General features: G+C 47.2%; 1 protein-coding gene across 2 annotated transcripts in view; it reads right to left on the reverse strand.

Annotated features, from left to right (window-relative positions):
* LOC144829898 (retinol dehydrogenase 7-like) overlaps positions 1-21465 on the reverse strand; it is a 451309-nt gene that overhangs the window by 90124 nt on the left and 339720 nt on the right. Inside the window, exon 1 of one of the 2 annotated variants that reach the window (XM_078688865.1) lies at positions 9041-9410. The exons of the other annotated variant lie outside the window; for it this stretch is intronic. The gene's annotated coding sequence lies outside the window, so the exon portion shown is untranslated. Of the gene's footprint in view, positions 1-9040; positions 9411-21465 lie in introns of those variants that run through there. 2 annotated transcript variants of the gene reach the window in all.

Raw genomic sequence — 21465 nt, forward strand, 5'->3', positions numbered from 1 at the left:
CGTTAGCTCGTGGATCGTCAAAATGTAAATTTAGATCCCCCACCAACAGCAATTTGGCATAGCCTAAGGCGGGTTGTATTATTCGCTCAATCAGGCTGGGCGCAAAACGTGTATGGGGCCCCAGAGGACGATAAATCAGGAACCCCGTTATACAACAATTTGAAGGCGCCATGATGGAAAAAAAATGCTTTGCACTCCTCAATCTCTGTAGGTTCTAAGGTGCACTAAATAGATAGCCTATGTATAATGGCAATTCCTCCGCCCCTATTGGTCATTCGGTCAACTCAGATAATACCATAATCCTGAGTAAGGGCTTCAAGAATATCAGGAGCTGATTCCTCATTTAGCCAGGTCTCAGTTAGGAATAACACAGACGGCTGGGCATCCCTCATATAATCATAGATTTCAAATTTATGTTTCCGCAGGGATCTGCAATTGATCAGAGAGCAGTTAAAAAGTTGACGGTTCTCTCCGGTTTTCAGGCCTGTCACAGACATAAAAGGGCAGTGGCTGCACTTATGCCACCGGTTCCCAATTATATTTTGAGAAAAACAAGGAGTCGGTGAATTCCCTAATCATGCTTTGAGAGACCTACAAGGCAGTGGTCTTAGACAAAGCTCAAAATATCATAGTCTTAAAAAATAAAACACAGGGAAACCAGGTACAATAGTTAGAACAACGCCTTCTCAAGTTTGAAGAGACCTGGGTACACAGGAAGGATCCAAGCATATACATATGCTGGACGCTACTATGGAACAATGCCACTACCTTGCACACAATGCACCGGTCAACACTACTTTAGGGTACAGCAAAAACTATAAGATACCGGGAACAAAACTGGACATCTCCTGGTATGGCTACCTATAGGAGAGTAGGAGACAAGCTCAGTGGCTGAGGTGCAGATAGGAATGGGGGAAGTGCCCATTCAGATGTAAAAATAGCACAGACATTCACGCAATACAAACAAATGCTCCACACAGCATGGAGTGACCACATGAAGCAGGAGATTGAGGAGTTCTTGGGGAAAGTTCTGGTCCCGGTCTTGGTTGTCTTGGACCGAGACACACTGGAAGAAAACTTGTCGTTAGAAATGCTAGGAGAAACATTGACGAGCATGCAATCAGGGAAAAACCCCGGAGCTAACACCCTACTAATAGAGTTATAAAAACTCCTGGCCCCGGCTTCTTAAGCCACACTTGCTGAATGTTTCATGCTGCTAGGGACAGGTGAGAGCTTCCACCAGATCGTAATCATGCAACCATCATAGTGATCTCAAAGGTGGGCAAAGCAGGGGATCAGTGTGCCTCATACAGGCCTATCTCCCTCTTGAACACTGAAAGCAAACTCCTAGCCTAGATACTTGCAATTATGGTGGTGAAGATCATAACCTTCATTATCCATACAGACCAAAAGGAATTAATACCAGGGAGGGTGACATGTCTCACCTCAGACGCCTCAACGGGTGGTTGGATAGGCTTTGAGTGGAGCGGGCCCCAGGACCCTCATGTCATTGGACACAGAAGAAGCTTTTAAATCTAGGGCCCTGTGTAGGTACCTCCAGTCAATGAAGATGTTTGGCTTTGGGTCCAGTTTTGTGCGTGGGTGGCCTTTTTTTACAAGGCGCCTACAGCGACAGTGAAAGTCAATGGATTTTCTGAAACGTTTGCATAGGAGTGAGGCATGAGACAGGGGTGCCCATTGTCACCCTTGTTACTTGTGTTGTGCTGTGAGCCTTTGGCATGCTTGCAAAATGGGATGTGGCTAAAATGTGGAGGCAGGTGCAAACCGACTAAGGCTATGTGGCAAGAGGGAAAGACCAGGAGAATGGAAGCAGAGAGAGTGATGTATGAAGGATGGGGATGGCCCAAAAAATGTGATAAAGTTTGGGGTAAGAGGAGAAGATAGTACAGATGGAACAAGGATGCCTGTAGTCCACCAGGTATGACTTCACCCACCTAAATAAAAAGAGATAAAAAAATATGCTAAGAACTGTTGCGGACGACGGCGAACACGGTAACCGCACTCCCCTGCTGTGTTTCCTTCATGGTTATTTTGCTGCTATGATCGGATGGGTGTGCACAAAACAACTCCAGCACCTGCCGTCATTGGGTGCCAGCTGCTAGGCAGAGAGAGAACGAACCAGAAGTTTGGAGTGGTGCACTTCTCTGAAGCAAAGCTTGTTTCTCAATAAGTCATATAGTCTTGTTTGTTTTGTCTTGGTAAATCCTTTATTTTTACAAGTATCCAAACAGTTAAAGTTACCAGCCAATGCGTTTCGTTCATATACAATGAATTTCTTCAGGGCATAACATGAGGTACGGTCTTGGGGGCAAAGGTCCTGAGTTCCCCCTGGTCTTTCCTGTAAGTACAGTACGGGCTTGGTCCAGAAAATGGAGTTGTGGCACATTGGAGTTGCAGGTGCACAAATTCAAAAGAATGAAAGAGGAAGCAGAGAGAGTGGTGTATGAAAGATGGGGATGGCCCCAAAAATGTGATAAAGTTTGGGTAAGATGAGAATATAGTACTGAGGGAACAAGGATGCCTGAGGTCCACCAGGTATGACTTCTCCCATCTAATGCTCAACTTAGCCAGGAGAAATGGGTTTGAGAGGAAAACCAGGAGCGATAGCATTTATGTCGATACAGAGGGACTACTAGGGTGGTGGTTGGAGAATCCCAATGTGGGGGGTGAATGTATCCTCATGTGAATGTTTTGTGTGCAATGTATGGTGCCAAAAAAAGGAGATTAAAAAAATATGCTTCTGATGTCACTACCTGTGATGACATCTTCGGTCAAAAGCCATGTGCTGTCACTTCCGCTACCCCTAGCAGTTAGGTGAATCTATTTCCATGAACGATTTTTTAAATTGTCTACATTTGGTTTAAACCATATATGGCAAAGGACTCTAGTTTTAATTCATTTACTGCTATCATCCTTCATTAGGCTAGCTCTTAAAGATAACAAAGGTAAGGAAGTCTCAATAAGGTGGCAAAGTATTCTGTTTCCTGGTGGCCAAGGTATGGAATTCCCAGACTCTTGCCTTGAGATTTTTATCCCCCTCCTTAAAATATGGATTCTTAGTCTCTCATTCTTTCCCGCCTGAACTATGGAAATGCTGTGTACTTAGGGACCCCTTTGTCAACCACAAATAAGTTGCAAGTCATTCATAATTGCACAGCATGCATGCTGCTTAAGACCTCCAACAGCCAACCTGCCAAGCCCGCAGTGAATGCCCGACATTGGCTGCCATGGAGAGAATAAAATTCAAATCTCTATGCATAACCCACAAGTCCTTTTGGGGGAGAGGGCCTTCAATCAGCAATACCATCATATTGTCCAAATAGATGCCTATGATCAACCAACCTCTGCCTAGCCTCAGTCCCTAGAATTAAAAGAGAGAGAGGTGGCGGTCGCTCTTTTTTCTACAATGTTGCCAAACTGTGGAATGCTCTTCCTCCGCATCTCCAGAGTCCAATCATTTTTCTTTTCAGAAGCTTCTTAACCGCATGCGTGCGGGCGGAATTCCGCCCGTACGCTGGGATTTGCGGTATCGCATGTTCCATGACGAGCTGGGCTCGTCATCAGCGTAGCAGGAGGCTACCTCATGACGAGCCCAGCTCGTCATGAGCGTCGAAGGGGTTAAGACCTGGCTTTTCCAAAACCTCACCCATTAACTATTAGCTTGCCAGTCTGTTGCCTTTGTTAGCGCTGGGATGCCTTCGGGTAGCCATGCACTCTATAAATATTTCTAATAATAATAATAATAATACCAAATAGGGCTAACAGAAATTATTTTGGCATGGAACCGTGTGTCACTGCTCTACATCACATTATTGGAAGAAAACTTAGGTTTTGCCGATTTCAGTTTTCTTCTTATTGGTAGATTATGGCATCAAGGAAGATGCAAATGAAACCTTTGGGACAGCAGGATTTTTGATACAAAAAAGCAAGGCATAAACGTTTCCTCCTGCCCCCAAAATACCACGAGAAATGCGAGGGTCAACGCGCCTTTGTTAAGATTCCAACAAATGAGAAGTGCTTTGACAATGTGACCTCATCTCTCCTCTTGATCCCCGTTTATTTGCTTGAACAGTTCAAAGCTCTCACCAATTCTCTATGGAAAACGTCACCACCTGGTTGAGCCTCATTAAAACTCTAGTTTAAAATGTATTCAATGTATGTGTTTCAGTTATTGCATATTGCTCCCTTCCATGATTTGCCTATGTACTGTTAATCCAATTCCTTCCCTTTTCAAAGCAAGATAGGATTGTGATGTTAGGTCACCTTGTTTTTCTGTCAATAAATTATTTGAACTAAAAAAATTTTTTTTTTAAATAAATAAAAAAAAATTATTCAATACATTCGGCAACCTACCTTTCATTTTGTTCGAACAACTTTTATTATATTTGGCCTCCGTCTCTTTGGAGCCGCAGCACTTCCCTGTCGGGTACGTCACCTCCGTGCTGCAGAGTGCAAAGCTACGCCCCCTCATAGCTGACAGATCTTCTTCACTCGCTGTACACTTTTACTCTGTGCTATGCGTGGTAAGCTGGAGAATTCGAGTTTCTCATAGTTTTGCTTTTTTGTGGTCCTGGACTCTGACCCACACTAAGCAGACAGTCGTAAATATGAGGTACATGGCTGTACAGGAACTTCCTGTAAATGACTACCTGCGTTGCATTTTGTATCAGACACATGTTTTAGAATGTTCTTGTGCTACATTCAGACATTCAAATTAGTATGGTCAATGTTTTCCTTTTAAGGAGGCACAACCAGAATGTCTCATAAATACGCCTGCTTTCAGGTGGGTTGTGCCAGCATTTCTATTTTATCAGGTATTCGTTATTACTCTCGAGAGTATGTATATTTTTTAAGAACACCTTTAACTGGAATGTTTTGCGCTAAATAATCTTATTTCATCAGAACAAGTCCAACATGCTCTCTCTTTTTCGAAAAAAACTGGGATTTTGAGTCGTGGCTTTAAAACGTCAACCATGTTGCTTGTTTCAAGCAAATTTAGGGGGAATACAGAGGGATTTCTGCTACCACACCTTTGTTCTAAAAAAACAGAGCTTCAAAACTGAGGTAGGTGAAGCAAACGAGAGGGTGTGTAGCCCCTGAATTTTGTCTATTTCTCTTTTGTTGGGGGCACAATAGCGTTCTACCGAAACCAACTAGCTCTTTTCTAATTATTCTGTAATTTTCACTTCAAAACCAGAACACCCCGTGCTGTTTTAAGATGGAGAAAAAAAAAACTTTTCACGCTCAAAACAGTTTTTCCTCCATTTTTTTCTTTTTTTGTTACAACAGTATCCGCAACCAGTTTGTGACACACGGTACGCACAGCCATGCCCTTCTTTCGTAAACCAGTAACCACAAGGGTGATCGGATTCACATTCCTTTACAGCTCGAAGCGCGAGAACTAATTTTTAGCAGCTGCACAACTGTAAAATGATGTTTCGGTTTCAAAGATACCTGCAATGATCCATCCTTTATGAGCCTTTGAATGGTTTTATTGTACCGAACTTGAACAGTAACTTTTTCTGCTGACTGACCTGCCCTTGAACACTGCAATGCAAACATGGCCTCAACTTTACTGGTGCAGAGAGGGGTGTGCTCACTGAACCAGAGGGAGACTGTGTTTGGAAAGAGTTGGCACCTTGAGGGGTCCTAGCAAGTGTCTGAATGAAAGATTTTAGTTAACGCACCTGGAGAGGAATAGCATGGCCTCCAAGAAAAGAAAGTACATATACATTAACCTTAGATTCCCTCACTTTGGAGCGACAAAGGAAAAGCCACACATCATCCCCTTACAACAAGAAGAGGATCACACATTGCGCCTGTGAGGAGGACAGCACAAGTGCCACCTGGTTTTGCCTGCATGAGTGAAATGCACCACTAATGTCCGCACTACGGATACCACTAAAAGCTGGTTCCACGATTGTTCTCATTTTTTGGCCTTTGGTACTGTTTCTTTTTAATCTTCTTGGGTTGGAATAGGCAATGAAAAAACTGCTGTGATTCGTGTTCTCTAAGAAAAGGTGGACAATTTGGACTTCTGTCAGGACATTTCCTATAAAAATGCAATCTGATATGGACACTCTCTGTACATGACAGGAAATGTCTGACTGACTCTTCCCCAAGTTTACCCCTCATTCTTAAGCACCAATCTGCCATACACCTGAGAATCTAACTATAGGTATTATGTGGTATTTATTCTGCTTCAACTCAAAGTCTTGAGACTTGGAAGAGGAGTGTCGAGGAGGTTTAAGGAGCAAACTCTTCCGCATTTTGTGCCACTGGTATGCAAGAAGGTTCCATTCTAGCGTCAAAAGATGCCTGATTGTATGTAGGGTGGCCTAAGGCGCAGAGGCATCACTACTACGTGGAAAAAGATACATAGTAATTTGTCCATTCAGTACAAAATCCTAATCCTCGTCCCCTTTTTTCCACCTAAATCCTGTGGTTTTGTAGGGAAGCTAACTCTGTCTGCAGCCACAGTTCTATCGGTATCTGGGATTCCAGCCAGCCTATCTGTTTATCTTTACTGACCCCATAAAGATTTGCTTCTGGGAAGCTGCAATTACGCGTCGAGACATCTACAACACTGTGGCATCACTGCTAACTGAAAGTTTGAATCGACCATTTTTATAGCAGAAGCAGAGAATTTTCTCGTGACACTTTAAATAAGAGGTGTCGTTATCACACAACTGAATTGTACCCTTTTATGAACCTCAGGAGGATTAAAGGCTGAGAGTGCTTTACTGGCTTCAGAAGCTGTCATGTGCAGATTTCACTCAGCTCCCAGCAGCAAGTGGTTAACCAGGGGAGATCTTTAACAGGATGAAACTGGGATTTCTATACTGGCATTAAGCAGGGGCAGCCTTAGGCATGTGCAAGCTGTGCACGTGCACAGGGCCGCCACGCCAATATATATCCTTAATATAATAATCCTCTGAGGATGGATACATATTTGCATGGCGGCCCCTGGCAGGGATTTAGCGGCCTCCAGCTCTGTTCCACTTCCAAACACCCTGACCCCCCTCTTCACTGGCCTCCGCGCCTGCGTTCCTCCGGGGGGGCCCCTCCCTACGCACCCTGCCCAGGGCCGCCATGAGCCTAGAGCCGCCCCTGCATTAAGGAAATTTAGAACTCAACAATCTATTTCTCTCAAGCATTAACGGCATGGGTTCTCCCCAATTCCGGGGCACATGGGATGCAGACAGTACAAAGCAGCTATGTATGACCGACAAACATTCCTTTATGCCGTCTCTGGCTCAAGTTCCCTGGAAAACCTACATCACTTGTCCACAAAAAGCAGTTCAACATGTCACCGAGGCTCCATCACCCTTTACTTACCCCCAAGAACCAGTGGAGGAAGGTCAACTGTGAAGTATCTCAAGGGTCCACCCTCTAGCTACTGTTTTTCACTATTTGCATGGGGCGGGCTGCTTTATGTATTCCTGGCCAACCATGATAACAAAACTTACTAGTATGTTGACAATAGTAAACTCTACAAGAAAATATCTATAAACAATGGAATCAACCAACTCAGACTGCTTCGTTCTGATCCAAGCCCTATGTTGGGTGGCTATCTGATAACATGTCTCTCTATGGCGAGGGCATGTTCATCTCGAGTAGCCTCAATCAAGTCCAGATCCTATAAAGTCTCACTGTCATGAACCTAGAACGAGCCACGCCATACCTCCAAGCAAAAGCAGACTCACATGGGTTCATCGTTGACTACAAACACTCCTTAGTAGCTACATTGCCAAAAAAAACAATTTGGTACCCAGTATCCCACTGTCACTAGATAAAAATTAAGCTTGCCAAAGCATACTTCCAAGCCACTGTGAGAGTCAGCTTGCTGACTTGCCCATCATCCCATTGTTCTAGTCAAGAGCATCCTCCGGGCAATTGACCAACTCACAAAGGCTTAATGTACAACCACATGGCCTCAAACTGGCAGAACTAAACAAGCCTCAACATCAAGCCTGCAACATCATCTTCAAGATCTGTTGCCTCTGCTACAAGGCAGCAAATACCAACACACTACTCTATGTGACCAAATACACACAGAGAGAAAGAGGTAGTTTCAACACTGAAAGCTTTCATTTCAGTCAATGCACTGGCTTCACATTAGGTCCTTCTTTCCCTGCGTGATAAACAACATCTTGGTCTCTTTCATACCGAATATGAGAAGGTCATTCAGATCTGGCTCTCTTATTTTTGGCGCTTCTCAGTTTTCTATTTTAAATAGAGAAAGCAAAACTACAAGTACCAGGATGCACAGAGAAAATACTACTGGTACTACTGGCTGGGTTAGTCAAACCCAAATTAGCACAAACTGAGTTTTCTGTGGGAACTGCTTTATAATCATATACAATATTTTTAAAAGCATAAGTACATTGCATAACACTAATATTATTGTCCTTGGTGGAAAAAGGACTACCAGCAGGTACAAGAAAAATAGTCTTGATGTGAACAAAGCCACTGTATCTCACCCGCCCGCCTCCCTTGGCATATTCTGTAAGTTCAACATGTGGCTTGTCTGGTTTTAGGAATGGAGGGACATTGAAACTAAGGAAATGCAGAAAAGGACATAATTGGGGAAGCGAATACTCAGAAAGGAAAGACTGCAATTCGAAAGGTTTCAGGTTTCTTTATTTTTGCATAGTTAATTAAAACCATTGCAATATAAAGGCTTAAAACAAGAGATACAATTTTCCACAGACAGTCAGTGTGATTTCATCCATCTTTGGTGCCTTTTTCATTTTTGAAATTGTGAAAGGCAATCTTCAGATAAAACCAGTTAAAACCCAAAGGTAGAACATTATTCGCAATGCAAAATCTGAATTAATTGTAATCACAAAAATGTCATTAAGTAGCTGATGCTGTAAGTTGCAGTCTCATATTTATTAGCTCCAGCCTCGTATTCCCAATTCAAAAGGATTTTTGCTGGAGGATAAGAAAGTTATGGCCCGGTTCTGTGGGACGGTAATTGCAGTTTGGCGGAACATGGCGGGGAAAATGTACTTGCCTGCTTTCGATCTGTGTTTCTCTGAAGCCGTGGATCGATCGTTCACGGCGGCCAGGAAAGGATGAATGGATGTGACTGGGAGTGAGCCCTTTCATAAGAGCCCAGGTGCTGGAGGTAAACTTGGACTTCAGACTTCCTTATCTCCACAGGATATTTCCATCCAAGGGCAGACAAACAGGAGCAGATGAAATCCTATTTCCGCAGGATGTGAGTCGAGGGTCGGCTATGTCGTGCCCAGTGTCACCCAGGGCAGGAACATTGGGTCACTCCTTACGGTCACCGGAAGAAGACACGCTGACGTCAACAGATGACTCACCTTGGAAGGTGCATTGACCTCTCTCCTCGTCACATCTCTTGGTCTTTATGCCAATCCCCTCCAAACCCTCTGTTGTCTAACCTTCTGAATCGCCTAAAAACATAATACAATTGTGGTACATTATCTTAATGTATACTCATGCTGCTGCAAATTAACAATACCTTCATTTTTTAATAAATTAAAGTAGATACCACGTGATCACTATCACTTTGGTTGATTGATGATGTGACTGAGTAAAGTTCACTTCGCCAGACTGGGAGCACCGGCAACGCACAAGGACCTTATCCTCCCCTGCCCTAAGTTTCATATGTTCTTCTCCCTACACCCAAGAACCTCCCCACAGCAGCCTCTCTGGCCAGCCAACGAACCCTTCCTCTGTTATCCCCACCAGCCTTTATCTCCATACACCTTTGTACGCTCGCTTCTTACCAAGTGCTTGTAGCGATGTAGAAAAAAGGTCAAGGAACACGGTAGCACCACATGAAATTCTTTAATTAAATATAACAAACACAGAAAAGAGAATAAAACTGTTTCCTGGTAGGGTAGTCTGTGCGTGGATGCACTAGTCATGCACGTGTAATGCAGGACATAATAGGTCACACATTACAAAGGGACCATGACATTTCCTGATTACAAAGTCGCAAAAATCTGTGATAAACATGGAGACCATGTAGGACGTGTGTCGTGAGCACACTCGAGTGCCCTGTGCATCTTTCTTGGCTGGCAAACTCGGTAGCTGAGCCGCCACTCCTATGGGGACCATTCTGTTTGAGCGCGGCCCACCAAAAATAATCTCAAAATATCACCACCCTCGTGCTCCTTCCAGGATTTCAGACAAAATGCCCATCTATATTATGGACTGTTACACTGTCTTTCTCATTACAACAAACCCACAGTGCCCCTTTCCATAAGAGTGGGTCAGTAAAAATAGATCACTTTTAATTGTTTATTTGTTATTATACAAAATACAGTCTTAGTTAACCTTTTAACCCCTTCGATACTGATGACGGAGTGGTTCCATCATCAGCATCGGTTGGGCTGTGCTGATGACGGAACCGCTCCGTCATCAGTACAGCCCTGGGGGGCATCGATCGTGAGCTTTTTAGAAGGGGTGGCAGCGGAAGACTTTCCGCTGCCACCCCCTGGCCCCCCCACGCTTCCTGGTGACGTCAGCGCGCACAGCACGCGCCAATGTCATCAGGAAGCGCTGGACGCACTGGAAGCCATTTCTTTCCAGCGCGTCCAGCAGAGAGGTGGGTGTTGTGCTGCTCGATGGGGCGGGGGGGGGGGGCGTTTTTCGGTGCCTTGAGGCATCGGGGGGGAGGAAACTGTGTTTCCTCTCCCCTGATGTCCCAATGCACGGCATTCCTGGAGCACGATCGCGCACAGCATCGCGATCGTGCACCAGGAATGCCCCACTAGACACCAGGGATTGTTTTTGGCCATATTTATTTGTGCAGGAAGCAACCCCTTGGGCAAGGGTCGCTTCCTTTTAGCCCCATAATATTTATCAGACTTTTCTGCCCCCCCTGGGGCAGATCGGCCGTTTTTTTGGCCGATCTGCACCCAGGGAGGGCAGAAAAGCCCACTAATCACCAGGGATTTGGTTATATTTGAAAAAGGAAGCGACCCCTTGGGGAAGGGTCGCTTCCTAGTGGCCCTAATTTTTTTTAGACTTTTCTGCCCCCCCTGGGCCACATCTGGACCCGGGGGGGGGGGCAGAAGAGCCCACTAGACACCAGGGATTGAATTATATTTATAAAGGAAGCGATCCCTTGGGCAAGGGTCGCTTCCTTAGGGGGATAAAATATTTTTCAGACTTTTCTGCCCCCCCTGCGGCAGATCAGCCGTTTTTTTGGCCAATCTGCACCCAGGGGGGGGGGGGGGGCAGAAAAGCCCACTAGTCACCAGGGATTTGTTTACAATTGAAAAGGAAGCGACCCCTTGGGGAAGGGTCGCTTCCTAGTGGCCCTTATTTTTTTTTAGACTTGTCTGCTGGGGGCAGATCAGCCGTTTTTGGGCCGCATCTGGACCCAGGGGGGTAGAAAAGCCCACTAGACACCAGGGAGTTTATTATATTATTATTATTATTTATTTTTGTAGAGCGCATAGTCACCATAAGGTATCCCAGCGCTAGGCACCCTATCTCTTTGGTTTGGGCCAGTTCAGGACGGTTAAAAAAGGAAAGGGGGGGCAGGGGGTCAATGTTGAGTGGGCGTGAATCATTGGGGAAAAAGATGAGTTTTAAGCCGCTTCCTGAAGTGAAGATACCGTGTTTCTAGTCTCAGGTCGCGGGGGAGCGAGTTCCAAAGACGTGCGGTTTGGACTGAAAAGCGTCTTCCGCCTGAGCGGGTTTTCTTAAATCTGGGGGTGGTGATGAGGTTTTCTGTGTCCGACCGGAGAGATCTCGTGGGTCTATAGGGTGTGATAAATTTACTGAGAGCGGGGGGACCTTGCTTTTGAAGTAGTTTGTGGGCTAGACACAAGGCCTTGAATTTGACCCGCTCCCTTATGGGAAGCCAGTGGAGGAGTTTGAGGGCAGGTTTGGCGGAGGTTCTGGCAGGGGTATTTGTGATAATCCGGGCCGCAGTATTCTGGATTCTTTGAAGCTTGGTGAGGGTCGCCTCAGGGGCACCTAGGTAGATCACATTACTATAGTCAAGCCTTGAGATTATCAAGCCTTGAATAAGCAATTTTTGGGAGTTAAAGGGCAAAAGGGGCAGGACTTTCCTTAGTGATTTCAGGAGCCCAAAGCAAGTCCCGGCTACTTTGTTTGCCTGCACAGTGAATGAGAGGTCCGAGTCGAGCCATACCCCTAGGCTTTTTACCTCTACTTTCGGGTCAGGGGGGGGGCCCATACAGGCTGGCCAGATGTTCGGGGAGAGTGTGAGCCCTTTTGGACCGAGGAGTAAAACTTCGGTTTTTGTCCCATTTAATTTTAGGGCTGAGTTGTTCATCCAGAGATGGACCTGTGAAAGGCAGTTAAATAAGTCTGCTGATTGTTGTCTGGGATGGGATAGAGACACCACTAGTTGTGTGTCGTCGGCGTAGCTGACGACGCTCACTCCGAAAGGGGTGATAACCTCCTCCAATGTGGACATATAGATATTAAATAGAGTGGGGCTCAGGGAGGAGCCCTGAGGCACGCCACATTGAAGGGGAATTTCGGAGGAGCGGGCGTTCTTTTCCCAGATCTGATAGGTCCGTTGATCTAGGAAGGATGAGATCCAAGAAAGGGCAGAGCCTTCCACCCCTACTCTCTTGAGTCTTTTGATGAGGAGTTGGTGGTTGACGGTATCGAATGCCGCGCTGAGGTCGAGGAGGATCACTGCCACTGATCCTCCGTCGTCAAGCAATGTTCTGGCTTCCTCAACCGCGGCCAGGAGGGCGATGTCAGTGCCCTGACCTGGACGAAAGCCCGTCTGTGAGCTCTTTAATTTGTTGTTACTCTCCAAAAACTGGGAGAGTTTCCTGTTGACCAACTTTTCAGCGATCTTACTTACTCCCGGGAGTAGGGAAATAGGCCTGTAGTTGGCCAAGTTTTCGGGGTCGAGGGAGGGTTTCTTGAGTAAGGCTTTTACGACGGCCTTCTTCCAGCTCGGGGGTACAACTCCCTGTTGGAGTGAGGCATTGATCAGGTGTGTCAGGGGGGGGGTAATCGTGGGAGCTACTTCCTTAAGAATCCGGAAAGGGGCGGGGTCCCTGGGAGATCCACTCTTTATGGAATTCAACGTGTTTCCTACCTCCTCCGTTGTGACTTGCCCCCAAGAGGAGAGACAAGTAGGTGTTGAGAGGTATGGGGGATCGTTTTCATCACATGACTTCGTAAGGGGGATTGAGTCAAGAATTGTTTGGATCTTTTTATGAAAGAAGTTAGCCAATTGTTGGCATTTTTCCTGATCAGCTTTGGGATCTGTGGGTTGTCTTGGTCCCTGTTCTGGGGTTTTTAAAAGCTCTTTAAGGATGACATAAGATTCCTTACTAGAGCATCCCGCTTTCTCTATTCTTTCCTTAAAAAACGCGCTTTTGGTTTTTCGTATAGCGGTTTTGTAGGTTAGAAGGCAGGTCGAGTAGCTATCTTTGTCGCTCTTCGATTTATTTCTCCTCCAAGAGCGTTCTGTTCTCTTACACTCTTGGCGCAGAGCTTTAAGTTCTGGGGTGTACCATGGAGCCGCTGGTATTCGTTTGGGATGTTTAAAGGTCACTGTTTTAGGGAGAAGTGTGTCTAGGGAGCCGGTAATCCACTCCTCCAGCTGCTTATCGGCTGTAATAGGGTCGGTCGAGAGCTCGGGGGTGGATTCTGCAAGGACGGTGGCCCATTCCCCCGGTGTAAGTTTATGCCACCGTCTGTCGGTTACCTGAATTTTAGTGGTAGGGAGGTTCATGGTGGAAATTTCCCAGGCGATAGGGACCAGAAAATGGTCCGTCCATGGAAGGGGCATGGGTGGTTTAGTGGTGATAGTTGCTACGTTTGTAAAGAGGGTATCCAGTAGGTGTCCCTTCTCATGGGTAGGCTCGTTGTTAACCAATCGGATATCGAGTGACATCAGGTCTAGCCGAAGGTCGGAGGCCGTCCGGTCCGAAGGGTCCATGAAATGGAGGTTTAGGTCACCTAACATGAGAAAGTTGGAGGTTGCAGATGCTAGTTGTGACACTGACTCAACGACGGCGTTGATGAAATTGCCGGGGGGACCTGGGGGGCGATAAATTAAGAGCCCTGACATAGAGTGAGCTGGGGAGGTTTGGAGGGAGAACTGACAACTCTCGCAGTCCTCAATATAGGCGTTGGAAGTTCTACAGGTATATTTGTCCCTGAAGATTATGGCAACCCCCCCTCCCCTCCCTTTTGGTCTATGTAAGGCTTGGCAGAGGTACCCAGTGGGGAGGGCCGATACGATGTCTGAATCGGAGCTATCTGATAGCCATGTCTCAGTTAAAAAAAGTACGTCAAGATCCAGATCTTGTATTAGCAGGTTGGTTTCAAGGGCATGTTTGGGAAGGGAGCGGCAATTAAGGAGTCCAAATTTTAGTTCGGATTTAGTTGAGCTCCGGGGGGTCGGATTGCAGTGCGCACAGTTGGAGAAGGGTGTGCCCTCAATGTGCGTGTGGTAGCAAGCAAGGTCTTTCTGAGGTTGGAGTGCGCGGAGCGCCTCTCCAGAGTACACCACACGGTCATGAGTGCAGTTTGGCAGAGTCCCTAGGCCTAGGTCCGTCTGGGCCCGGACGGGCCCAGACGGGCTTGCCTTTGGCGCGCCTTCGGCGCGCTGACGGCGCGCCCGCTGCGCCCGTCCGCTGCGCTCCCTGACCTGACACATTATTTATGCGCACAAAAGGGAGAGTGGTTGAGGTGGGCGTGGCCACCCGGAGGGGGCGTGTCCTAGTCTCCTCGTGGCCGGCGATGGCGGCGAGCGAGTGAGTCCTGTGCCAGACAGCGTTCAGATCCGCTGTTTCCAGTGACACAGGTAAGTGCAGGGGGAGGGGGGCAGAGTGCGTTAAAATACAAGAATTCACACAGATTTTAGAATAAAATACAATTTTTAGTAGCAAGCGTCGCTCCCGGCTTTCCGCCTCAGGAGATTAGGGCAAAGTGCAGCTCTAGTGGTCAGAGCTAAGCATGGGCGTAAAATCCGCTCCGCTCGCGGATTTTTCGGATTTTCGGCAAATCCGCAATCCGCGAACGCTCGCGAATTTGTCGAAAATCCGTGAATCCGCTCGCGGCGGATTTTTTGCTTGGTTGCGGCGCGCGGCGTGGTGCACGGCGTTCACTTTCCGTCATTTTAGCGTTTGCCGAGTTGTTTTTCTTTGCGAGTGACGCGCCATTTTAGATCTTGCTGCGTGTTCCCGCGGGAGTTTGTCGCCCGCGAATACGTACTCGCGGCTTGCCACCTTGCACAGCACACCTCGCGAGAGTTCGCAATTGCGAACATGTAGTTGCGGCGGAAAGGAACAATCTCGCACTTGCGAAATAGAGATTTTGCAATTTCGCACAAGAAAATCACCAGCAAACAGGATAAACCTTCAGAAAATTATGATTTTTATCAGAATCACTCCTCAGGTTGACATTTGCATGGCCTTTTTTTTTGCAAGGAGTCCATTTTGGGGGGGGGGGGGAGGAAGGAAGTGCCCCACAGTCTCCAACTTCCTGTTCCTGTCCAGCAGGCTCCTCCCAGTGCTTTGTCCATCTCCTGGTCACTTTCATTTGGATCTGGAGCTGGAAGGATTACTTTTTGTGGGTGCTGCTGGATATTTGGATTTGAGGCCTTTTTGACTGTCTTTGGATCACTTTTGGATTAGAAATCAACTTTCACAAGTAAGTTTGTTTGGGGCATTACAGTTGCTGCAAGTACAATTTTGGAACTTTTTCAGAAAATTAAATAAATTATATTGTGGGTAGCCACAGTATCCAGTAGGACCAGGGTTGGTTATGGGTGCATGATACAACTGTTTTGTTGAATTTAAACACCATTGAGGCCATGGATGGGCTGGGATTGTGCAGATTTTATTGTTTTTTGTCGTTTTTTTGGGCCTGCTGGTGTGGCCCTTTGCCCAGGGGTGGTGAGTGTTGCATGGGCCTAGTCTTTCTGTGGGGTGTCTTCTTGAATTTAAACATAATTGAGGCCATGGATGGGCTGGGATTGTGCTTATTTTATTGTTTTTTGTCGTTTTTGGGGGGCTGCTGGTGTGGCCTTTTGCTTGCCCAGGGGTGGTGGTGGTGCATGGACTGAGTGTGCCTGTGGTGTTGTCTCACTCTCTTTGATGTAAACATCATGGATGGCATTGGATTGTGGTGATTTCTGGCTGTTTTTCTGTTTTTTGGGGGTGTACTGTTGATGTGGTCTGGCCATGTGGGTGGTGGTGGTGGCCATCTTGAGTGCTGGCTGGTACAGGCAACATGTGCTTGGGGTGTAAGGGGGCCATTTTGAGGAGAGGCAGTGTCTGAGGCCTGCACTTATTTTGCCTACTTTTCATCCCTTATGCCCAGGGGTAGTGAGTGTTGCATGGGCCTAGTGTTTCTGAGGGGTGTCTTCTTGAATTTAAACACCATTGAGGCCATGGATGGGCTGGGATTGTGCAGATTTTATTGTTTTTTGTCGTTTTTTTGGGCCTGCTGGTGTGGCCCTTTGCCCAGGGGTGGTGAGTGTTGCATGGGCCTAGTCTTTCTGTGGGGTGTCTTCTTGAATTTAAACACCATTGAGGCCATGGATGGGCTGGGATTGTGCAGATTTTATTGTTTTTTGTCGTTTTTTTGGGCCTGCTGGTGTGGCCCTTTGCCCAGGGGTGGTGAGTGTTGCATGGGCCTAGTCTTTCTGTGGGGTGTCTTCTTGAATTTAAACATAATTGAGGCCATGGATGGGCTGGGATTGTGCTTATTTTATTGTTTTTTGTCGTTTTTGGGGGGCTGCTGGTGTGGCCTTTTGCTTGCCCAGGGGTGGTGGTGGTGCATGGACTGAGTGTGCCTGTGGTGTTGTCTCACTCTCTTTGATGTAAACATCATGGATGGCATTGGATTGTGGTGATTTCTGGCTGTTTTTCTGTTTTTTGGGGGTGTACTGTTGATGTGGACTGGCCATGTGGGTGGTGGTGGTGGCCATCTTGAGTGCTGGCTGGTACAGGCAACATGTGCTTGGGGTGTAAGGGGGCCATTTTGAGGAGAGGCAGTGTCTGAGGCCTGCACTTATTTTGCCTACTTTTCATCCCTTATGCCCAGGGGTAGTGAGTGTTGCATGGGCCTAGTGTTTCTGAGGGGTGTCTTCTTGAATTTAAACACCATTGAGGCCATGGATGGGCTGGGATTGTGCAGATTTTATTGTTTTTTGTCGTTTTTTTGGGCCTGCTGGTGTGGCCCTTTGCCCAGGGGTGGTGAGTGTTGCATGGGCCTAGTCTTTCTGTGGGGTGTCTTCTTGAATTTAAACACCATTGAGGCCATGGATGGGCTGGGATTGTGCAGATTTTATTGTTTTTTGTCGTTTTTTTGGGCCTGCTGGTGTGGCCCTTTGCCCAGGGGTGGTGAGTGTTGCATGGGCCTAGTCTTTCTGTGGGGTGTCTTCTTGAATTTAAACACCATTGAGGCCATGGATGGGCTGGGATTGTGCAGATTTTATTGTTTTTTGTCGTTTTTTTGGGCCTGCTGGTGTGGCCCTTTGCCCAGGGGTGGTGAGTGTTGCATGGGCCTAGTCTTTCTGTGGGGTGTCTTCTTGAATTTAAACATAATTGAGGCCATGGATGGGCTGGGATTGTGCTTATTTTATTGTTTTTTGTCGTTTTTGGGGGGCTGCTGGTGTGGCCTTTTGCTTGCCCAGGGGTGGTGGTGGTGCATGGACTGAGTGTGCCTGTGGTGTTGTCTCACTCTCTTTGATGTAAACATCATGGATGGCATTGGATTGTGGTGATTTCTGGCTGTTTTTCTGTTTTTTGGGGGTGTACTGTTGATGTGGTCTGGCCATGTGGGTGGTGGTGGTGGCCATCTTGAGTGCTGGCTGGTACAGGCAACATGTGCTTGGGGTGTAAGGGGGCCATTTTGAGGAGAGGCAGTGTCTGAGGCCTGCACTTATTTTGCCTACTTTTCATCCCTTATGCCCAGGGGTAGTGAGTGTTGCATGGGCCTAGTGTTTCTGAGGGGTGTCTTCTTGAATTTAAACACCATTGAGGCCATGGATGGGCTGGGATTGTGCAGATTTTATTGTTTTTTGTCGTTTTTTTGGGCCTGCTGGTGTGGCCCTTTGCCCAGGGGTGGTGAGTGTTGCATGGGCCTAGTCTTTCTGTGGGGTGTCTTCTTGAATTTAAACACCATTGAGGCCATGGATGGGCTGGGATTGTGCAGATTTTATTGTTTTTTGTCGTTTTTTTGGGCCTGCTGGTGTGGCCCTTTGCCCAGGGGTGGTGAGTGTTGCATGGGCCTAGTCTTTCTGTGGGGTGTCTTCTTGAATTTAAACACCATTGAGGCCATGGATGGGCTGGGATTGTGCAGATTTTATTGTTTTTTGTCGTTTTTTTGGGCCTGCTGGTGTGGCCCTTTGCCCAGGGGTGGTGAGTGTTGCATGGGCCTAGTCTTTCTGTGGGGTGTCTTCTTGAATTTAAACATAATTGAGGCCATGGATGGGCTGGGATTGTGCTTATTTTATTGTTTTTTGTCGTTTTTGGGGGGCTGCTGGTGTGGCCTTTTGCTTGCCCAGGGGTGGTGGTGGTGCATGGACTGAGTGTGCCTGTGGTGTTGTCTCACTCTTTTTGATGTAAACATCATGGATGGCATTGGATTGTGGTGATTTCTGGCAGTTTTTCTGTTTTTTGGGGGTGTACTGTTGATGTGGACTGGCCATGTGGGTGGTGGTGGTGGCCATCTTGAGTGCTGGCTGGTACAGGCAACATGTGCTTGGGGTGTAAGGGGGCCATTTTGAGGAGAGGCAGTGTCTGAGGCCTGCACTTATTTTGCCTACTTTTCATCCCTTATGCCCAGGGGTAGTGAGTGTTGCATACTTGCATGTCCCTAGTCTTTCTGTGGGGTGTCTTCAATGTAAACATCATGGATGGCATGGGATTGTGCTCATTTTTCTGTGTTTTGTCGATTTTTTGGGGTGTATAACTGAACTGATGTTCCTCTGTCTTCCATTGCTTTTAGGTGCACAAGAAGACTCAATAGAACCACCAGTGCCAGGAAGAAGTCCTGCAGCGGTGTGTGCAGCATAACGTCACGCGACGTCACGTCTGGACACAGAACCCTCTGCAACTCGTGCAACTGCTGCCTGCTGACCTGCTCTGAAGAAGATGGCCCCAAAAAAAGTAACCCGTAGCTCCTCTAGCAAGAAAGGTGCCAGTAAGGAGCAGAAGAAGCAAGTTACCAAGGACACTGGTGTGCCGCCCGCCCCTTTTTTTGTGAGTAAAAAAAAAAGTATGCCTGCAGCAGCTGCAGCGGGATCTGCTGGGGACCAAGCTGGCAGCAGCACCCCCGCTCCATTGGGCTCAGTGCCACCACCACCACCACGCCAACTTAAGTCCAAGCCCTTGAGTGCTGCAGAGGCAGCCAGTATACTTCTTCAATCACCATCGACCAGTGATGTTGGCTCATCGCAAGAAAGCAGCAGCAATGTCCCTCAATCAACACAGGTTGTTGTAGCTCATCTGACGAGTGTTGAACAACCACAGCGGCAACAACAATCACATGTGCAAGTACAAGCCCAAGTACATGTGGAAGGAGAGGCAGTGCAAGGAGATGCGCATGCAGAGGTGCATGGAGGGTCACAACAAGTGCCCACAATAGTTGTTCCTCCCGAAGTAGGGGCACATCAGGAAATCGACAATCAAGGCGAGGTATCATTTGAGGAAGCCACTCCTCCTGATGATCCTTCATTGTCTTCCACAACCCTAGCAAGGAAGAGATCAAGGGTGGTGTCTACATCCTCTTCAAGCACACCTCCTTCTGATGATACGGATCAAACTTGGGAACCAGCACCACAGCCGTCTGAGAGTGAGGCACACCATGATCCAACAAAGGTACTTAAGCGTAAAAGGAAGCTCGTCCAAAGTCTCAGACTTATGGAGTGTGATGAGGCTCAACAAGAAGTGGCGGATACTGCTGCTGATGAAGACTCTGCCAACGACGACCCAGTCATCATAAAGGTCACTGCAGCCCCAGCGGGCATGCAGCAAACAGACATTTTGACCCTAGCCCGAAGAGCTGCTGCGTGTGATGATGATGATGATGATGTTGTCGATGAGGAGGCAGTGGAAACACCACAATCATTGGAGTTAAGTAGTACACCAACTCGTCCCGCTTCCATATTTCTTTCTGGCAAGAAGAGACCTGCGTCAACCTCGACCTTAATTAGTGGCGGTGAAAGTGGAAAACGTACAAAAGTTGGCCAATCCAGATCCTCCACTTCATCTGGCATTAGCTTCATGACCACCACCACCACCAGTATCGCCGCCTCCTCCAGGTCCCACAGACACTTCAAGTCCCCAGTTTGGGACTTCTTTACTGTTTGTCCCAAAAATCCAAGGTTTGCCATTTGTACCCTTTGTAAGCTTGCAGTTAGTCGTGGTAAGCCAGGTAGCAACTATGGTACCGGCGGCCAGAGTGGTCATCTTGACAGAAAGCACGGTGTCCAATGGTTTGCGCACCTAGCTGCGATCAAGAAAGGCCAAAATCAAGGAAACGTTGATGTTTCATCTGATGTTGACGAGCAGGAAGAAGACGTGTCAAACACTTCCCTTACACCCAGTACCCCTCTCAGCAGCACACCCAATGTGAGGCACACTAAGAGTGTTGGAGCGAGTGAGACACCAACGCACAAAAGTTCACCAGCGAGCAAAATTGGGTCAACGAAGTCATTATCAGCCCGTAAATGCTTGGTCCAGGCCAACATTAGAACAATGCTTACTTCAGACGTGCCATATGAACGCAACCACCCACTGACGCGTCTGTATAACACTAAGCTGGCTAAAATGCTAGCTGTGGACCTTCTACCTTTTTCTTTTGTAGAAGCGGTAGGTTTTCTTGAATTAGTTGCAACGCTCTGCCCTAAATGGAAGGTTCCGAGCCGGTTCTATTTTGCCAGAGTTGCGGTTCCAGCACTACATGAAGATGTGCTGCAGGCGATTGGGGCAGCTTTGCAGAAGAGTGCTGTTCACACAATACATCTGACAACAGACATGTGGACCAGTGGCCCAGGCGATGATTACATGTGCATCACTGCACACTGGGTCTCTTTTTCAGGTGTTATAGCAAAGCTAAACGCAGGTGTTGACCCGGACCAAGTTTTCAAAGCTGCTCGGAAACATGCAACACTAGCCATGTTTGCCTTGGAGAAAAGTCACACAGCAGAAAACCTTTTGGAAGAGTTTGACAAAAAGGTGTTGTCAATGCTATCCCCCCTAAAACGCAAGATTGGTTATGTTTCCACGGATAATGGCGCCAATGTAGTTAAGGCCATGTCACAGGGTCACCATGTTAGAGTGCCGTGTTTGGCGCACTGTATCAACCTGGTAGTTCAAAAATTCTTGAGTGATAAAGAGAGTCCAGCGTTCGAGGTAATGGCCACCTGCCGCAAAATGTGCAACCATTTCAGCCATTCTTTTAAGGCCCGGAAGCATCTGCGGAGACTGCTACTTCAAC

The sequence above is a fragment of the Lissotriton helveticus genome, chromosome 1_1, assembly GCF_964261635.1.
Source record: "Lissotriton helveticus chromosome 1_1, aLisHel1.1, whole genome shotgun sequence".
Taxonomy (NCBI): domain Eukaryota; kingdom Metazoa; phylum Chordata; class Amphibia; order Caudata; family Salamandridae; genus Lissotriton; species Lissotriton helveticus.